The sequence below is a fragment of the Giraffa tippelskirchi genome, chromosome 7 (assembly GCF_054371585.1).
Source record: "Giraffa tippelskirchi isolate mGirTip1 chromosome 7, T2T-mGirTip1v1.2.pri, whole genome shotgun sequence".
Taxonomy (NCBI): Eukaryota; Metazoa; Chordata; class Mammalia; order Artiodactyla; family Giraffidae; genus Giraffa; species Giraffa tippelskirchi.
In genome coordinates this window covers 10,214,224-10,232,870 of record NC_137281.1, presented here as the reverse complement: position 1 = coordinate 10,232,870, position 18,647 = coordinate 10,214,224, and the positions used below count along the sequence as shown (strand labels likewise).

Genomic DNA, 18,647 nt, shown 5'->3' with positions numbered 1-18,647 from the left:
ATCCGGCTGCATTTCTGGACTCAACACGAGCAGCAACAACTTAGTTCATTTCTTTTTAGTGCTGAATAATATCCTATTTGGAGGTACCACAAATGCACCTGCTCTAGGACATCTTGGCTGCCTCCAAATTTTAGCCATTATGAATTTAAAGCCGCTATTTGTGTGCAGGTTTTTGTGTTGATACACACTTCAGCTCCTTTGGATAAATACCAAGGAGCACAATTGTTGGCACACATTGTTTGTATTTCTTTCTATTCCAGTCTGACATCACGGGTTAGTTCTAGTTCTTTCTAAAAGGGACTTTCCAAGGGCAAAATCCTACAGATCTGGAAAGCATGGAGGACGATGCCACATGTGCTTGGAAAGACGAAAAGCACACAGATGAGTGAAAAGATCTTAGCTGTCCTGAGAAAAATAATCTAGAAGAGACTGACAGCTGAGAACCAAGCAATTTAAGCAGCAAAATGCCCTCAAACTGCAGGAGTTGTTTGAAACAGCTACCGGGAAGGCAAAAATAGGTCGATTGAATGGCTGCCTAAGCAGCAGCCAGATCCCTGACAGCCTCTCCTAATTGCAAATGAGGCAGCCACAGCTCCTCTGTTCTGGAAACGGTCCGGGGATTCATCCTGGGGGTGGGGGTGGGAAAATATGAGAATATTTGTCGTGGATGGGGTGTGGTCAGTCCATTCTGAAAACGGGACTGAAAGAATGAATGTACACTCTTTCTCTACCTCATCTAAAACAGAAAAATGAAGATACAGAAATGTAAGCTTCTAGGACTTCCCTGGTGGTCCAGTGGTTTAGACTCTGTGGTCAATGCAGGGGGCATGAATGAGTTCGATCTCTGGTCTGGGAACTAAGATCCCACATGCCTTGTGACACAGCCAGGAGATAAAAAAATAAAATTTAAAACATTTTAGAGGGGACCCGCCACCATCTCAGGTCTCTCGGCCTCACCAGGGCCCACAGGAGGGAGCTGACACCTGGGTCCTCTAATCCTTATGGGGAACCAGCCTTGTAGTTCCGGGAGATCACCTGGAAACAGGCAGGAAACACAGCCTTCAAAACAGCGCTGCCTCCTAGCTCCACAGTGGGATTATCCAGAAAGAGCCCCTAACGGAGATCGCATCCCTCTCCTTCCACGCCTCCAGCATCACCAGGCTGAAGTCACCCCCACCTCCTCCAGAGAAGCCGTACAATGTACTTCTCCGACCCCAAACCAGTTTTCGAGGGATTGCAGTGTGACTCCGTTTCCTTGGCGTATTCATAAAATAGTTCACTCAGTGAAGACAGGGAAGATTGACAACGCTACCCTGCTTCTTCTGATGTCCTGCACCAGGAAGTGGTGGGGTTTTTTATTTTTAAGTCTTATGATGTAATCAGTGAAATTTCACCTCCTGAATTTGGATGGATTATGGGATATGACCAACATCAGGCCGTAGACCTCTAAGATTGAAGGCCCTGGGCTGGGTCGTGGTGAACTCACCAAAGCAAATAACGCCTGTGAGGTGGTCCTGCGGCAGCCAGTCAGTGCTCTCCTCTCAGGACACTCCGTCCTTGCGATATAACTTTGAATTCGTATAAATCCATTAAGGTGCCAGTACAGTTTTTCTCTCATTTGCTGTTACATTTTTTTTTAAGAGAAAAAAGAAATGTAAGCTTCCTATTAGAGTTGGCCGATACCCTCCCTTGAACTGGGTCAGTTTACACACACACCCCACCCCTCCTCACCATTCCCTCGGAAGTGCCCATTTCCTTCCAATGGCAAACACAGCGTCAGCACCGGGTTGTATCTTTGCCAATCTGATAGGTGAAAAATGACACTCAGGGTAGTTTTAAATGGCAGGAAATGAAATTAAAACCACAGCATGACAGCATTTCACGCCCATCAGTTTGGCAGCATTTTAAAAGTCTTAACAATACCGATTATTGGTGTGGAAGTGAAGCAAGAGAAGTTTTACAAGCTGTGGGTAAGAAATGGACATTGACATGACTGCCTGGGGAGACAACCAATAGCTGGTGATGTACCCAGCTATTGGGTACACACACCCCAGCTCATGTTCTGTGTTCACAGAAACACTGGTAATTAAACGCCCATTAACAGGCGAACAAAGATATATGTTTTGGTATATTGATAAAGAATACTATACAGCAGTGAAAATGAATTAACTAAAGATCCCTACAACAGAACATCGGGCTTCCCTGGGGGCTCGGTTGGTAAAGAATCCGCCTGCAATGCGGGAGACCTGGGTTTGATCCCTGGGTTGGGAAGATCCCCTCGAAGAGGGCATGGCAACCCACTCCAATATTCTAGCCTGGAGAATCCCCATGGACAGAGGAGCCTGGCAGGCTACAGTCCAAAGGGTCTCAAAGAGTTGGACACAAATGAGCAACTAAGCACACAACAGAACATCAGAAGGCCAAGGCAAACTGCAAAAGAAAACATTCAGGAGGTTATCCTTCATCTAAAGTTAAATAACAAGCAAATGACTGGTACGGATTCTGGGTTTGTAAGTACATGCCCTATAAATTTAAAGGAAAGTGAGAGCAATAAAAGATTCCCCAATTGCTTCCAGTGGGCAAAGAGAAGGGTGTCACTAGGGAGGAATAGTTGGCAGGTTTCACCTAAGTTGATGACATTTTGCCTTTGAACTGGATAGTCAAGACAGGGTTATCCAGGGCTTCCCCGGTGGTCCAGTGGTTAACAATCCCCCTTGCAATGCAGGGGATGTGAGTTCGATCCCTGGCCAGGGAAGATCCCACATGCCGCAGAGCAGCTAAGCCCATGCGCCACAACTACTGAGCCTTAGTGCTGCAACTACTCAAGTCCATGCATCCTAGAGCCCATGCTCTGCAACAAAGAGAAGTCACCGAAATGAGAAACCCATGCATCGCAACGAAGAGTAGCCCCTTCTCTCCGCAACTAGAGGAATCCCGAGTACAGCAATGAAGACCCAACGCAGCCAAAAATAATTTTTTTTTAAAAGACGGGTGTTCGTTTATTTGCATGTCATACATATTCCATGAGGCAAATAAGAAATAAAGGTAGGTATGCTGATAGAGAGAATGGCAGGGGTAAAGCTCCCGAGGCTGGAGACTGGGATGCTAAGAGCAAGAGCCGGGAGTGAAATGTGATGGAATGGTCAGCAGGGGCCAGACCAGGCTGGGGACCCCCTTGAGAATTGTGTTGCTTTCTCCTGAGAACAATGGAGAATCATGGAAAGAATTTAAGCATGTAAGTTACACAATCAGATTTGCACTTTGAAATGACTGTATCAGCTATGAGATGAAAAGCAGAGAGAAGCAAGAGTGGGGATGGTAAGCCCAATCAGGAGTGATGACAAATGGAAATAATAATGGGAGTGATCCTAGACTTCCCTGGTGGTCCAGTGCTTCAGACTCTGTACTTCCACTGCAGGGGGTGTGGGTTCAATCCCTGGTCAGGGAACTAAGATCCGGCATGCCATGTGGCATGGAAAAATTCATAAATTAAAAAAAAATAATGGAGTGATCCAAGTTCAGGTGTACAAAAACGGAGTCAGTCAGCCATTGAGGATCTGGTTTCAAACACCTCTCTGCACCACTTCGAACTTGAACTTGCTTTGAACTGTGCTAGCTCCAAGGGCACCACCAGCTGTAGTCAGAACAATCCCTGCAAACTGCAAACTTATCCTCTCAAGGTCTCGCCTTGTAGCTGTGCAACCATTTCAGACGCCAACCAATCCTTCCTTAACAAGTACTGTTACTTCTTGCCAACTCCAATTGTAATTCTTGAGAAACAACTCACGTAACTGGCTGTAACTTTGCAGTGTTTGCCGTTTCAAACCTCCTCTCTTTTGTAATCTGGAGCTTCCCATATGGCACTGCTGCTGCTGCTGCTGCTAAGTCGCTTCAGTCGTGTCCGACTCTGTGCGACCCCATAGACGGCAGCTCACCAGGCTCCGCCGTCCCTAGGATTCTCCAGGCAAGAATACTGGAATGGGTTGCCATTTCCTTCTCCAGTGCATGAAAGGGAAAAGTGAAAGTGAAGTCGCTCAGTCGTGTCCGACTCCCAGCGACCCCATGGACCGCAGCCTACCAGGCTCCTCCGTCCATGGGATTTTCCAGGCAAGAGTACTGGAGTGGGGTGCCATTGCCTTCTCCACTAGTGGTAAAGAATCCAACTGCCAACGCAGGAGACGCAAGAGTTTGGGTTTGATCCCTGGGTGGGGAAGATCCCCTGGAGGAGGGCATGGCAACCCACTCCAAGATTCTTGCCTAGAGAATCGCATGGACCGAGGAGCCTGGTGGGCTATGGTCCATAGGGTTGCAAAGAGTCGGACACAACTGAAGTGACTACATGCAAGCATGCACTTTTTTGTTTGTTTTTTTTCTAAATATATATATTTTATTGAAGTATAGTTGATTTAACAATGTTTCAGGTGTACAGCAAGGTGATCAGTTACACATGTACACATATATTATTTTTAAGATTATTTTCCATTATCAGTTATTGCAAGATAGGAAAATAGTTTAAGTGCTTCTTGAATCTGTGTCTCCTGGGCTGAAGTTCTAACAAACCCCCAATAAACACCTTTTTAATTTCAGTCAGGATTTTGCTTCTGAAAGCTTTATTAGCAGGAGGCTGGTGTAAGGATCCAGGTGAAGTAAAATGGTGGCTTGGACCACCTTCCAAACTTGCAAGGACAGGGGGTCTAGAGATAAGCAGATGGAGTCAAGAACTATCTAGGAAATGAGATCAACAGACCTGGTATGGGTGACGGACAGGAGGAGTCCATCAAGGAAATGTCTGAGCTTTCTGGCTTGAGCCCCTGAAGGGATGGAGGTATAGACAATAAAGGTTTCCTATTGTCACTGTATCAAATTACCACAAATTTAGTGGCTTAAGGCAACATAAATGCGTTATCTTACAGTTGGGGGTCAGAGGTCCTGAAACCAGGGTATCAATAGGACTGCATTCCTCCTGGAGGCTCTAGGGGAGAATCCATCTCCTTGCCTTTTCCAACTTTAGGGAGCTGCCTGCATTCCTTGGGCTTCCCTGGTGGCTCAGACAGTAAAGAATCTGCCTACAATGTGGGAGACCGGATTCGATCCCTAGGTTAGGAAGATTCCCTGGAGAAGGGAATGGCTACCCACTCCAGTATTTGTGCCTGCAGAATTCCATGGACAGAGGAGCCTGGTGGGCTACAGTCCATAGCGTGGCAAAGAGTCAGATAGGACTGAGCGACTAACACTTTCACTGCATTCCTTCTTCATGGTCACTAACACCCAGCAGAGTCAAATAAATTTTTTTTTTTTAAAGCCCACACATCCTCAGATCATGCACGCACACTCACTCTCTGCTGAGGTCATTCCATTGCCCTCGCTCTCTGTCAAATCTCCCTTTGCCTCCTTCTTATAAGGATACTTGTGATTGCATTGTGAGCCCATATGGATAATCAAGATAACCCCCCACCTCAAGATCATTTAATCACAAAGATTCCTTTTGACGTGGAAGGCAATCACAGAGTCCAAGGATCAAGACCTACCATATCCCCCTGAATCAAGGAGCTCAGTTAAGGGCACAAGCCTTCTGGCAGTAGAGGGGGATCTTAGTGGGGGGAGTTGAGTGTTTGTCCTTATTGGAAGGCCTCATGGGATTTGAGCTGGCTCCAGATCTCTGCTTGCTTTAACTTTGGCTAAGTCCTTGACCCTGTCTAGCCCAAGGGAAGAATGAGTGCTGGCTGAGTCCAATTCACTTGCTTTTTTTTTTTTGGCTCCACCACATGGCATGCAGGGTCTTTAGTTACCTGACCAGGGATTGAACCAGTGTCCCGCTATAGTGGAAGCCCAGAGTCTTAATCACTGGACCTCCAGGGAAGTCCCCCAGGTTACTTCCTGATTCACAAGTTGCTGGAGGTTAGCGGATAAAAGCGTGGCTCCTGGAGCCAGCCTGCCTGGGTTCATGTCTGAGCTCTGCTGCCTGTCAGCTGTATGACTTTGGGAAAATTGCTTAACTTCTCTGTGCATTTCCTTATTGCTGTTATGGACTGACTTATGTATTCTCAAAATTCATGGACTGAAACCATAATCCCCAGTACCTCAGAATGTGGCTGTATTTGGAGATAGAGCTTTTAAAGCTTTTAAAGAGGTGTGTAAGTTAAATGAGGCCTTTGGCTGGGTCATAATCCAACCCAACTGATGTCCACTAAAAATAGGAAATTTGTAAATTCCCTGGTGGTCCAGTGGTTAAGACTTCACTGCAGGGAGTGAGGGTTCGATTCCTGGTCAAGGAAGTTCTGCATGCAGCGAGGTGCGGCCAAAAAGAAAAAGGAGAGGAAATTTGGACAAATAGAAACCCCAGGCATGTGCAGAGGAGAGACTATGTGACAACAACTTGAGAAGCTGGAGGTTTGCAAGCCAGGAAGAGAATTTCTCCAGAATTGTGAGAAACGCTTCTCATGTCTAAGCAACCCAGTTGGTGGAATTTTGCTATGGCAGCTGTAGCAAACTAATATGTATACTAAGTTAGGATAAAACCATTATCCATCTCCTAGGGTTGTTATAAATATGTCAGGGGCTGAAGCTACAGATAAGGCTGTCATTCACTATGTTCAGTCCTCCAGATGTCCTTGGGGCTCTCCCAGGTGACATCTGGGTTGCAAGAGAGAACCTTCCAGGTGCATGGGAAGCAGATGCTATAGATGTTATAAAGCCAGCCCAGGCAGTTATAAGGCACTTCCATCTCACACTATTGGTCAAAGCAAATCTCAAGGCCAGAGTCAGATTCTAATTGGTGAAACCTAGGGAAGGGTTCATTGAAGTTTTTCTGTGGAACGTGGTTGCCAAAACCGATAGAGATCCTGACATCATATCACATTCTAGCTCAGGGCTTTTTGTTTTTGTTTTTAAATTAATTAATTTATTTTTTTACTTTACAATATTGTATTGGTTTTGCCATACATTGACATGAATCCGCCATGGGTGTACATGTGTTCCCCTTCCAGAACCCCCTCCCACCTCCCTCCCCATCCCATCCCTCTGGGTCATCCCGGTGCACCAGCCCCAAGCACCCTGTATCATGCATTGAACCTGGACTGGCGATTCATTTCACATATGATAATTTACATGCTTCAATGCCATTCTCCCGTAGCATCCCGCCCTCACCCTCTCCCATAGAGTCCAAAAGACTGTTCTATACATCTGTGTCTCTTTTGCTGTCTCGCATACAGGGTTATCTTTACCAACTTACTAAATTCCATATATATGCATTAGTATACTGTATTGGTGTTTTTCTTTCTGGTTTACTTCACTCTGTATAATAGGCTCCAGTTTCATCCACCGCATTAGAACTGATTCGAATGTATTCTTTTTAATGGCTGAGTGATATTCCATTGTGTGTATGTACCACAGATTCCTTATCCATTTGTCTGCTGATGGACATCTAGGTTGCTTCCATGTCCTGGCTATTATAATATATAATAGGGCTTTTTGATTGAAAGTCGGACTACAGGGGGCGCTCCTGCGATCTCATGGAAGCAGGCTGGTTTCCAGTAGTAGCAGTAGTGAAAGTGAGTGAAAGTTACTCAGTCGTGTCTGACTCTTTGTGACCCCATGGACTATACAATCCATGGAATTCTCCAGGCCAGAATACTGGAGTGGGTAGCCTTTTCCTTCTCCAGGGGATCTTCCCAACCCAGGGACCGAACCCAGGTCTCCTGCATTGCAGGCAGATTCTTTACCAGCGGAGCCACCAGGGAAGCCCAGTAGTAGTAGTTTTAGTACAATACTAATACCAATAACTCAATGACAGGTCTTGTTTGAATTTCATCAGTTTTCCTGTCCATCAATGTCCTCTTTGTTCCAGAAGCCAATCCAGGATCGAACGCTGCATTTCCTTCTGAGTGTCCCCCGATCAGTAACAGCTCCCTATTTTACGTGACCTTGGCCCTTTTAAACAATATCGATCAGTTATTTTCTAGAACATCCCTCAGTTTGGGCTTGTCTGAGGTTTTCCCCATGATTATATTGACCCTATGCACTTTTGTCAGGAATACTCCAGAAGTGATATTTTGCACCTCAGTGCCTTATATTGGGGCTTCCCTGGTGGCTTAGCAGTAAAGAATCCTCCTGCAATGCAGGAGCTACGGGGACTCGGGTTCAGTCCCTGGGTCGGGAATATCCACCGGAGTAGGAAATGGCAACCCACTCAAGTATTCTTGCCTGAAGAATCCCATGGACAGAGGAGCCTGGTGGGCTGCAGTCCATAAGGGTGGCAAAGAATCGGACATGACTGGAGAGACTTAGCACATACACCTTATATTGAAGGTGAGTGATATTGATACAGGTGATATTAACCTTGATTACTTGATTGACATGGTGTCTGCTGGGTTTCTTCAGTGTGACATTACTGTTTGTCCTGCTGTAATTGACAGATATCTTGGGGGAGATGCTTTGAGATTATGCGTATATCCTATTTCTTCTCAAATTTTTGCCCAGTATTAGCATCCATCAGTAGATCTTGCCTGCAACAACTTTCATCAGGCGGTTTTTTAAATCCTTTTAAGATCTGTGATCTTGGGAAGTGCCGTCTACCTCTTGGCACGGTCTGCTTCAGGAACCAGTTGATTGGCTCTGGAAATCGTCCAGTGGCGGTCATCATCTTTACGGATGGGCTTCCGAGAATCCTAGGAGTGCTGACCTGGGTCTGGTTTGGCGTGTTTCCTGTGAATTCAGCAGGATCTCTTTTATTCTGATGATAGTGCAGGTGATCAGCAGTGCTCGAGAGATCCTTTCCAGCCAGGTGAGAGTACACATTTTCTTCTAAAACCTTGACTTATACTGGGTCTCCTGGTTGGAAGGGATGACAAGGCTCATTGACCAGTGGCGGCCTGCTGACCACACTCTCCAGGTACACAGGCAGACCTGTTTTATTGCCCTTCACTTTCCTGCACTTCTCAGATGCTGCACTTTTACAAATTTGTGGCAAGATGTGTGGCAACTCTAGGTTGAGCAAGTTTGTTGGCTCCATTTTTCCAACAGTGTTTGCTTGCTTCATGTCTCTGGGTCACATTTCGTTAATTCTTGCAATATTTCAAACTTTTTCATTAATACTGTATTTTGCATGGACCACAACTAGAGAGCCCGTGCGCCACAACTACTGAAGCCTGCAGGCTCTAGAGCCCATGCTCCGCAACTAGAGAGAAGCTCTAAGACCTAGTACAGCCAAATAGATAATAAATAAAATAAATACACTTTAAAATACTACATTTGCCATGATCTCTGTTCATTGATCTTTTTTAAATATCAGATTGAGCAAATGATTTATTTTTTATTTATGTTTTTAATATTTATTCACTTATTTGGCTGCACTGGGTCTTAGTTGCCACAAGTGGGGTCTTTCTGCTTTTTTTTTTTTTACTTGCCGCTTGCAGGGTCTTTAGTTTCAGCACGAGATCTAGTTCCTGACCAGGGATTGAACCCAAGCCCTGTGCATTGGGAGCACAGAGTTTTAGCCACTGGACCACCAGGGAAATCCCCCTCAGTGATGTTTGATGTAACTATTGTCATTGTTTTGGGGGGTGCCACAAACAGCACCCATATATAAGACAGTGAGCTTAACTGATAAATGTCGCTTGTGTTCCGACTGCTCCACCAACCGGCCCATCCTCCGTCTCTCTCCCTCTCCTCGGGCCTCCCTGTTCCCCAAGACACAGCAATATTGAAATTAGGCCAATTAATAACCCTGTTGAGGTCTCTGAGTGTTCAAATGAAAGGAAGAGTCACAGGTCTCTCACTTAAAATCAAAAGCTAGAAGAGGCTTCCCTGGCAGCTCAATGGTTTAGACTTCGCCTTCCAACGCAGCAGGTACAGTTTTACCCCTGGTGGGGGAGCTAAGATCCAATGTCCCTCTCGGCCAAAAAAACCAAAACATAAAATAGAAGGAATATTGTAACAAACTCAGTAAAGACTAAAAAAATGGTCCACATCAAAATATCTTAAAAAAAAAAAGACTTTAATGGAGGAAGTAACTACAGATGGAGGGAAATAGCAAGAGAACTAGAATTAGACGTGGAGCCTGAAGATGAGACTGAATTACTGCAACCTCTTGGAAAAACTCTAATGAATGAGGAGCTGTTTCTTACAGATTAGCAAAGAACGTGTTTTTTTGAGCTGGCCTCTATTCCTGGTGAAGATGCTGTGAAGACTGTTGAAATGACAACAAAGGATTTAGAATATGTCATAAACGTAGTTGATGAAGCAGTAGCGGGCTATGAGAGGACTGACTCCAATTTTGAAAGTTCTGTGGGTAAATGCTGTCAGATAGCACTGCAGGCTACAGAGAAATTGTCTGTGAAAGGAAGAGTCAATTGATGCCTCAAACTTCATTGTTGTCTTATTTTAAGAAATTACCACGGCCTCCCCAACCTTTAGCACCCACCACCCTGGTCAGTCAGTGCCCATCAACACTGAGGCAGGACCCTCCAGCAAGGGAAAGAGGACAGTCCACTGAAGCCTCAGATGATGATCAACGTTTTAAAAAATTGTTGTTTTTGTTGTTGTTGTTCCATCAATCAGTCATGTCTGACTCTCTGCAACCCCATGAACGGCAGCACACCAGGCTTCCCTGTCTTTCACCATCTCCCAGCGTTTGCTCAAAGTCAAGTCCACTGAGCCGGTGATGCCATCCAACCATCTGTCACTCTGTCTCCCTTCTCTTTTTGCCTTCAATCTTTCCCAGCATCAGGGTCTTTTCCAGTGAGTCGGTTCTTCCCATCAGGTGGCCAAAGTATTGGAGCTTCAGCTTCAGCATCAATGCTTCCAATGAATATTCAGGGTTGATTTCCTTTAGAAATTGTGTGTATATATATATATATATATATATATATATTGCAAGTGGGATTGTCAGTCTTCATTGAGGCATGCGAGATCTTTAGTTGCAGCATGTGGAATCTAATTCACAGATCTAGAACCTGGGCCCCCGGCATTGAAAGCTTGGAGTCTTAGCCACTGGACCACCAGGGAAGTCCCTCTGCTGTAAATTTTGTGTATATGATATTTGTGGTGGCTCAGATGGTAAAGAATCTGCCTGCAGTGTAGGAGACTCTGGTTCAGTCCCTGGATTGGGAAGATCCCCAGAGAAGGGAATGGCAACCCACTCCAGTATTCTCGCTTGGAGAATTCCATGGACAGAGGAGCCTGGTGGGCCATAGTCCATGGGGTCACAAAGAGTCGGACACAACTGAGGGACTAAAACTTATGCTCAATCAAGCTATGTATGTATGTATTAATATTTCCACTGTTCCTTGGCCCGATTCCACAGAGGAATGCCAAATTGAGGGATAATCTCCATTATTCATTTCTTTTCCTCCGTCAGAGCATCAGCACGTCTGGCTGGATAACCTCCAACCCCTCCAGTAAACATGCAGACAGCAGGAACAGCCTGAACCCAGAGGGCAATGTATGGAACCCATGTGAGACAGTGCAAGGGTCAGCGTGGACCTTGGAGGATTTCCTGAGATAAGCAGTTCTCTGGGGAGCCGCTGAGATTCCCAAACAGCACATCAGGAAATACTCTGGTTAGAGGTTTTATGGATGCTGGGGCAGAACCCATTGTCCTTTAGAGGCTTCGCTGCCGCCCATCTGCACGCAGGTCCCATCTGATGGGAGATAAGGTCAGCCAGAAGGTCACATGAAGGGGGCCAGTCAGTTATAGCTCAATAAAAAAAAGAAAGTGGGGGCCACCGGAAGACCATTTGGCCTGATGTATAGTCCACCAGTGAATTGTTTGCTTGGTACCTTTTTTAAAGAAAAAATTTGAGGTGTAATTGACATATAACATTATGTTAGTTTCAAGTGCAGATCGTAATGACTCAACATTTGTGTATATGTGAAATGATCACAGTAAGTCTAGTTAACATCTGTCACCATCGTCAGTTACAATTTTTTTTTCTTGTGATGAGGGCTTGTAAGATCCACTCTTAGCCATTTTCAAATATGCGATGCAGTGTTATGAGCTACAGTCACTGTTCCATACGTTACATCCTTGGGACACACTGTTTGGTACCCTTTTGTATCCATTTGTCCTTTTCAGCTTGTGGTGTATTTGCCTGACTAGCTGATAATATCCGTTAGGGATAAAGGCAGATTTAGACTACTGGGTGGGGAAGGGATGGGGGGTGGGCAGTGGGCTATGTGTTTAGCAGCCTTGTGGGCTCTGTCCTTCCCTGGAGATGGGGTGTCTGTCTCCACAGAGTGGGTTCCACGGTGAACAGCAGCAATTTTAGCAGGGAGGTCTATTAGCCTCTGGGCTCCCCAGGTGGCACTGATGCTAAAGAACTCAACTGCCAATGCAGGAGATGTAAAAGACATGGGTTGGATCCCTGGGTTGGGAAGATCCCCTGGAGCAGGGCATGGCAACCCACTCCAGTATTCTTGCCGGGAGTATCCCGTGGACAGAGGAACCAGGTGGGCTACAGTCCATAGAGACACAGTAGGACACAACTGAAGTGACTTAGCACTCACTCAGTTAGCCCCCATCAGGGCAGCAGTGATATCCCCAATGGCAAATCAGAGTACCAGCAGGGGTCAGGAATCCACAGGATTTCCATGTGCACCAGCAGCCCAGCAGACACTAAAAGCATGTCTGGAGTTGGTGTATGTATGCACTGCTAGTTTGCAAGCTCTAGGAAGAGATATGAGCTGGGCCACTGGGGCTGAACTTGTAGTGGGCAAAGCATAAGCCTCCAGCATTTGACCTGGAGGGGAAACTTGGGCATGACTCGTGATCAGGTTTCCCCAGGAATTTCGTCTACAGGAGCCATCTCGAAACAGAAGAAAGTCGGTGTTGTCTGAGGTGGAGAGGGTGCCTAAGAAGTATTTTTGTGGCTTTGAAACCATTTCTCTAGTTGTAGGGCAATTGGGTGGGCTTCCCTGGTACTCAGCTGGTAAAGAATCCACCTGCAATGTGGGAGTCCTGGGTTCAGTCCCTGAGTTGGGAAGATCCCCTGGAGGAGGGCATGGCAACCCACTTCAGTATTCTTGCCGGGAGAATCCCCATGGACAGAGGAGCCTGGTGGGCTACAATCCATGAGGTGGCAAAGAGTTGGACACCACTGAGCGGCTAAGCATAGCACAGGGCGACCGGGTAGACGGGGTCGGGCTCTCTGTCACCAGAAGCGACGGTAGTGCAAATGGATTTAAAGTGTTACAGTGATGCAAGATGATGGCAGGGTGGGTGCCTAGGGCCACGTGCAGAGAGAGGCCATGTCTTTAGAATAGCAAGGGGAGCAGAGAGGACTGGGTAGCCTCAGGTGAGGGTGGTAGCTCAGAGGGGGGCTTGTGTTTGATGCCACAGGGTCTAACTGACCTGAGAAATACGCTACAGGGCGTATCTGAGAGGCCAAAAGTTGTCATAAAACATCGTCTTCGTGGCAGTGGAAGTGAAAAGGTTTGTCAAAATGAGGTCAGCTGAGAGCTGGGGGTGTGGACAGTGCTCGTTTTAAAGTTTCAGGGGACTGATGTTCATTGCAGCATTATTTACAGCAGTCAAGACATGGAAGCAACCTAAAATATCAACTAACAGATGAATGGATAAAGAAGTGGTGTATATATATGCACTACTCAGTCATAAAAAAAGAATGAAATAATGTCATTTGCAGCAACATGGATGGACCTAGAGATGATCATACTAAGTGGAATAAGTCAGAAAGAGAAAGACAAATATCAAATGATATCACTTATATGTGAAATCTAAAAAAATAAAATGGGGGGTTGGAGGGAGGGTAGGTGAAATTCGCTCAGCCGTGTCCAACTCTTGCGACCCCATGGACTGTAGTCCATGGAATTCTCCAGGCCAGAATACTGGAGTTGGGTAGCCATTCCCTTCTCCAGGGTATCTTTGGAAACCCAGGGATTGAATTCAGGTCTCCCTCATTGCAGGCAGATTATTTACCAACCACAAGGGAAGCCCAAGATTACTGGAGTGGGTAGGGAGGGGATATATGTATGCTAATAGCTGATTTACATTGTCATGTGACAGAAACCAGCACAAGACTATGAAGCAATATTCTCCAATTAAAAATAAATTTAAAAAATAAATAAAAATTTAAAAGAATGCAAATGAACTTATAGACAAAACAGAAATAGACCTAGAGACATAGAAAACAAACTTATGGTTACCAAAGGGAAAGGGGGAGGGATAAAGTAGAAATTTGGAATTAATATTAGCACACCGCTGTATATGAAATAGCTGACAAAGACCTATTGTATAGCATAGGGATTTTGTAATAACCTATAAGGGAAACAAATATGAAAAAGAATAGATGTATACATGTATGTATAACTGAATCTGACGCTGGACACTTGAAATTAACACAACATGGAAGACTTCCCCGGTGGTCCAGTGGATAAGAATCCACCTGCCCAGTGCAAGAGACACGGGTTCAGTCCCTGGTCCAGGAAGATTCTACATGCAGCGGAACCACTAAGCACATGCACCACAGTTACTGAGCCCACGTGGTGTGACTACTGAAGCCCGTGGGCCTAGAACCCGTGCTCTGCAACGAGATAAGCCACTGCAATGAGAAGCCTGCGCATTGCAACAGAGAGTAGCCCCCACTCTCTGCAACTAGAGAAAAGCCCAAGTGCCGCAGTGAAGACCCAGTGCAACCAAATAATAATAATAAACAACAAATAAGTAAATTTAAAAAATGAATAAATCCAGGGAGACTTCCCCAGTGGTCCGGTAGTTAAGACTCCACCTTTCAATGCAGGGGACGTGGATGTGATCCACATACCTCTAGGCGACTAAGCCCAAGAGCCACAACTAGGGAGCTAGTGCTGCAACTACTGAGTCTGCGCCCTCTAGAGCCTGAGCTCTGCAACAAGAGAAGCCCAAATGCCAAAATTTAAAAAAAAATTTTTTTTTAAATTAAGAAATGGAATTTAAGGCTCTGGCTCTTGCCCTCTGCGATGGCCCCCACTCTGTGGAGTGTGTTTCTCTCTGAGTAAATCCACTTCTTCCTATCAAAAAAAAAAAGAAATGGAATTTAAGAAATCCAATTCCTGATCCTCTATCTTAAGTTCAATGGTGGGTGCCAGGGTGTAACTCAGGATAGGACTGACCTTGTCCTTGAAGGGGAATTCCCCCCAAAGGGGGAGAACTTGACCCTCTGAGGGCTCAGGGTTCTAGATGATTGCTTTTTAAGCTTTCCTTTATTTGACGTACAGGACCACTGTTTTCCCAATGTCCCAGCTTTTTACAGAATGTACAATTGTCTTGGGACAAAGGCAGGGGCCGTTGATTTTAACTGCTTTTTCCTCCTCCTTTCCTGAAGGCTATTGTAAAAGAACTGAGAAGCAGTTTCTGTAATAACACTGAGAGCCTGTCCGTCCTGGCCAATTACGCTATTTTGGATTTGCTCAGACAGTAAAGAATCTGCCCATCCCTAGGTAGGGAAGGTCCCCTGGAGGAGGGCATGGCAACCCACTCCAGCATTCTTGCCTGGAGAATTCCATGGACAGATGAACCTGGTGGGCTACAGTCCATAGGATCACAAAGAGGCGGACACAACTGAGTACACACACGTATGCTAACACACACACATGTTAGGGAGATTTCCAACTAAAGCAGACATGTTCTGGGGCATCTGAGTTTGATGCAGTGTGTCTTTTAAAAGTCTGTGTAACACCTTCCACAGAGATTTGGGGACGCTCTTCTTTCTGAGCACACAGTTCAACCTGGGACCAGGTTACCTTTGGAGGAAAGCCCTTTAGCATCACTCCTATCAGACCTGGAACACCAGGCTCCACTCGGGTCATTTCCTGGCCATTTTCTGGAGCACCTGGGAAGGGTTCTGGCCACCAGCTTCCCCGGTGTGGGGAGTTTTCTGCAGGAGCTCTTGGCATATGGCTTTAGTATCATCAGAGGGCCTTCCCTGGTAGCTCAGTCGGTAAAGAATCTGCCTGCAGTGCTGGAGACCCAGGTTCAATTCCTGGGTTGGAAAGATCCCCTGGAGAAGGAAATGGCAAACCACGCCAGGATTCTTGCCTGAAAAATGCCACGGACAGAGGAGCCGGACGGGCTATCGTCCACCAAATTGCAAGATTCAGACATGACTGAGCGACTAAACCACCACCATAACATCATCATCAATGGAAAGAACACATCTTACAAGCTGCCCTCTATGAGCAGGGTTATATATTGCCACTAATGTTGCCACTAATGTTTCTAGCTCCTCTCTGCATTTGGCAGGATCTTCTGGAAGTGGAAGTTTAAAAGATCTGCTGGTGTCCAGGGAACTTGGACTCTTTCCAGTGGAATCCAGGATACTTCTTTTTTTTTTTTTTGGCTGAGACAGATCTTAGTTTCAGCATGTGAGATCTAGTTCCCTGACCAGGGATGGAACCCTTGCCCCTGCTTTGGGAGCATGGAGTCTTTGCCACTGGATCACCAGGGACATCCCTGTCCAGGATACGTTTATTTATTTATTAGCTCTGGTTTACCCCAAGCATAATCTTACATTTTATCTGTTTATTTATTTATGGCTGCACTGAGTCTTCTTTGCTGCCTGAATGAAGGCTTTTCTCTAGTTTCGGGAGCAGGAGCTACTCTTCATTGTGGTGCATGGGCTTCCCATTGCAGAGGCTTCTCTGGTTTCGGAGTACAGGTTCTAGGCACCCGGGCTCAGGAGTTGTGCGCAGTCTTAGTTGCTCTATGGCACGTGAGATCTTCCCAGACCAGGGATCGAACCAATGTCTCCTGTATTTGCAAGGCAATTCTTAACCACTGGATCACCAGGGAAGTTTCAGTCTAGGAAGCATCTGACCAGCCCTTTGCCTGGGAAAGCCTGAAGCTGATGGATTTTGATTACAGAGCCCTGGTAAGTACTCCTGATTACCAGAGATGGCAAGACCAGTACTAAAGCCTCTACCAAGTTTTCTTCCTCAATATCGGCATTTACATAAATAACCTATATCCCCCAGTCCAGAGATCAGGCCCAAGTGCTCTTTGGATTCTTTCAGGCAAAGAGAAGTTAATCCTGGCAGCTGTGTGTTTGGGGGTTTTCTGGGGAAGTTGGGGTAATTTTAGAAATTAAAGGTATTTGCTGGGGAGGTGAGGCTAGATTTTGGGGAGATGGATTTGAAGCAGGGACCCAGAGATCCAGAAGACCTTCTGGAGGGTGAGGGACAGGGAGTTGGGTATGAAGAGGCATGTGGAAGAGTGGAAAGGGGGAATTTATGGGGGATGTAGGTTTTGTTCTACGTCTGACTTCTATTTTTTTCAATCTTGTTGAAGGAGTCTCTAAGGCTAGCCAGGATGCTCTTTTGCTTCTTTCTATCAGTTTGACCTTGGTTCCAACAGGGCATTTATTTAGGATGAGAAGTCTCTAAAATCTTTTAAAAACATAAATGTTTTTCCAAATCAAAGGATCCCTTATCTCACCATTGATGGGTAGAATTTCAAAGGTATTGTTTAGTCACTCAGTTGTATCTGACTCTTTGCAACCCCGTGGACTGTAGCCCGCCAGGCTCCTCTGTCCATGGGATTCTCCAGACAAGAAAACTGACCTTTTCCAGTCCCGTGACCACTGCTGAGTTTTCCAAATTTGCTGGCATATTGAGTGCAGCACTTTCACAGCATCATCTTTTAGGATTTGAAATAGCTCAACTGGAATTCCATCACCGTAGATGTGGGTTAGGGAATGATTGTTCAATGGGCACAGAGTTTCTATGTGGGATGTTAAATAAAATTCAGGTAAGTAAATTAAAAAATTAATTTGGCTTACTCAACAGTTCATGAATCAAACTACATTCCATCCACCAGCAAAAAGGTGCTCCATGGAGCTGTAAAAAGAAAAGTTTTTTTGCTTGTCTGTTTAATATTTGTTTGTTCAGCTGAGCCAGGTCTTGGTTACAACACGCAGGATCTTTAGTTGTGGTACGCAAACTCTTAGTTGTGGCATGTGGGGTCTAGTTCCCTGACCAGGGATCGAACCTGGGCCCCCTACATTGGTAGCACAGAGCCTTAGCCACTGGACCACCAGGGAATCCCAAAAGAAAAGTCTTTTATAGGTGGAAAGAGGGTGGGAAAAAAAGTTATTAGAAAAAAAAAACTTTTTTTTTCAGACAAAGTAACCCTCCCAATAGGAATGGAAGGATCTATTGGGCTATGAGCTCACTGGTACTGACCAGGTAATTCCAGGTTGACTGGTCAAAAGTCACATTCCTAGAGATTGAGACTACAATTGGGTTAGATATTGTCTTGTTTTCCTGGCATGGGGTTGAGCACAAGTGACTCCATTTTGAGCCTGCTATCTTCTTTTTAAGGGGGCTTCCCTAATGGCTCAATGGCAAAGAATCTACCTTCAGTGCAGGAGACTCGTGTTCAGCCCCTGGGTTGGGAAGATTCCCTGGAAGAAGAAATGGCAACCCACTCCAGTATTCTTGCCTAAAAAGTTCCATCGAAAAGAGTAGGACTCAACTAATCAATTGAGCATGCATGTCTTCTTTTTAACAGTCCCCTAATTTTGATTGGATTCTCAGCCTGAGAGATACGATTAAACTTTAAGGCATTAGTGCCACTCAAAGCTACCGCTCTGTAGTTCTCCGAGCTCTTATTGATCCTCTGTGCCGTATTCCCAAGTCCTGATGTTTTTGCTTAATCT

The 18,647-nt window shown here is 45.6% G+C and overlaps 1 non-coding gene across 1 annotated transcript; it reads right to left on the bottom strand.

The window, feature by feature from the left end:
- Positions 1 to 17,956: 17,956 nt before the first annotated feature.
- Positions 17,957 to 18,029, bottom strand: TRNAG-ACC (transfer RNA glycine (anticodon ACC)). The gene has a single exon. It is a non-coding gene; the product is annotated as a tRNA-Gly (tRNA).
- Between the last annotated feature and the right edge of the window lie 618 nt (positions 18,030 to 18,647).